Source organism: Coturnix japonica, unplaced genomic scaffold (genome assembly GCF_001577835.2).
Source record: "Coturnix japonica isolate 7356 unplaced genomic scaffold, Coturnix japonica 2.1 chrUnrandom914, whole genome shotgun sequence".
NCBI lineage: Eukaryota > Metazoa > Chordata > Aves > Galliformes > Phasianidae > Coturnix > Coturnix japonica.
Genome location: NW_015440266.1, coordinates 3,709 through 6,315, shown reverse-complemented (window position 1 = coordinate 6,315; position 2,607 = coordinate 3,709).

The window sequence follows — 2,607 nt, the reverse complement described above, 5'->3', positions numbered from 1 at the left end:
GGCCGCCACTCCACACATTCCTGCTCGCTGCCCCCACGCCGCGCCCCAGGAGCAGCCTGCTGCGGTTGCGTACGTCTCTGACGGAGGGCTGAGGGCGACGGGCACATGGGGGGCACACATCGGGGGCCACACATACTGCGGCACCAATAGCGGCGCGGCCCACAACTAGGGGCCACAATAGCGCGCGCGCACATGGGGGGCCACCACATGGGGGGCCACAACTCGGGCACGGGCCACACATGGGGGGCACAATGCGGGGGCACAATGCGGGCGGCACAACCGGGGGCGCGCAAGCCAACTAGGGGCGCACACATACGGGGGCACCAATGGGCCGGGGCGCCACACATGGGGGGCCACAACACTGCGCCGGGGCACCAAATAGGAGGCACAAATGCGGCGGCACAACATGGGGGGCAACAGCACGCTGCGGGGGCCCACAGATAGGGCGCCACAATAGGGAGGCACAATAGGCGGGCACAATGCGGGGGGGCACAATGGCGGGGCAACAAGGGGCGGGCACAATGGCCACCAATAGGCGGGCACAAAACATGGCGGGGCACAAATAGGGGCACAATAGGCGCGCCACGCAATGCGCGGCACAACATTGGGGAGCACACTAGGGGCGCACACCACATGGGGACACCCAATAGCGGGGGCCACGCGAGCCAAACAATAGCGGGGGCACAACCATGGGCGCGGCCAACAACCTATGCCGGGGCGCACAATGGGGGCGGCACAATAGGCGGGCACATGGCGGCCGCAACAAATTAGGGGGCACCAATAGCCGCAAACAGGGCCAACAATAGGGGCACAACATGCGCGGGCACAATGAGCCGGGGCACAATAGCGGGTACCAAGTAGGGGGCACAATTGGGCCCGGGCCACAATGGGGCCGGCACAATGGGGGGCCACCACATTGCGAGGTTCACAACCATCGGGGGCCACAATGCGGGGGCACACATAGGGGCGGCACAATAGGCGGGCACAACAGGGGGCCACAAAATGGGGGGCCACAATAGGCGGGCAACAACGATTGGGCACAAACATGGGGGGCCACAATAGGGGCACCCAATGCGGGCGGCACAATGGGGGGCCGCAAATAGCGGGCCACAATAGGCGGGGGCGTGCCGAGCACATGGGGGCCACAACATGGGGCACAATCACTGGGGCACAAGGGGCACGGGAGTGTGCGGCACAATTAGGCCGCCCGGGGTCACATGATGGCGGGGGCGAGGAGCAATAGCGGGCGCACAATTAGGCGACGGACACAAATGTAGTGTAGGGCCGCGGCACGAATGGGGCAGCGAAGGAGTGCACGAAAGGGGGCACAATAGCGGGGCACAATAGCGGGGCACAATGAGGGCGCACAATGGGCGGCACCAAGGGGGGGGCACAATAGCGGCACAATAGGGGCAACACATGGGCGGGGGCACAAACATGGGGCACAATGGGGCCCGGCCACAGCATGCGGGGCCACAATAGGGGCACAACCATGGGGGCCCAACCATGGCGGCGCACAAATAGGCGGGCCAGGGGGGCACAATGGGGGGGGCACAGTAGGGGGCACAATGGGGGGCACAACATGGGGGGCACAATAGGGGGGCACAATAGGGGGCACAGCATGGGGGGCACAATAGGGGGCACACCTGGGGTGCCCACATTGGGATCTCCCCCCTGGGGTCCCTACCTTGGGGTACCCACTTTTGGGTTGCCCTCCCTGGGATCCCCATCTTTGGGGTCCCCACCTTGGGGTGCCCACCTTTGGGCTGCCACCTTGGGGGTCCCCACCCTGGTGCCCACCCTGGGATCTCTACCTTTGGGTGCCCACCTTGGGGTACCCACCCTGGGATCCCCATCTTTGGGGTCCTTACCTTGGGGTTCCCACTTTGGGGTGCCCATCTTGGAGTCTCTACCTTTGGGTCCCTACCTTGGGGTGCCCACCTTGGGGTACCCACTTTTGGGTTGCCCACCCTGGGATCCCCATCTTTGGGGTCCCCATCTTTGGGGTTCCCATCTTGGGTTGCCCACCCTGGGATCCCCATCTTTGGGGTGCCCACCCTGGGGTCACTAACTTGGGGTCCCCCATCTTGGGGTGCCCACCTTGAGGTCCCCACCTTGGGGTGCCCAACCTGGGGTCCCCACCTTGAGGTGCCCACCCTTGGGGTCCCCCCCTTTGTGCCCTACCTTGGGGTGCCCACATTGGGATCCCCACCCTGGGATCCCCACCTTTGGGGTCCCCACCTTGGGGTGCCCATCTTGGGGTCCCCCACCTTGGAGTCTCTACCTTTGGGTGCCCACCCTGGGGTCCCTACCTTGAGGTTCCCCACCTTTTGGGTCCCCATCTTTGGGTCCTGACCTTGGGATCCTCACCTCGGGATCCCTTCCCAGGGGTCCCCACCTTGTGGTGCCCCCCTTTGGTTCCTCACCCCGTGCTGCCCCATGCAGGGCTGCAGTACAACCTGGTGCGTGTCCCCATGGCCAGCTGTGACTTCTCCCTTCACCCCTACACCTACGACGACGTCCCCGACGACTTCGAGCTGCGGCACTTCGCCCTGCGGGATGAGGACACCAAGCTGAAGGTGAGTGGGGGGCAATGGGCACACGCGG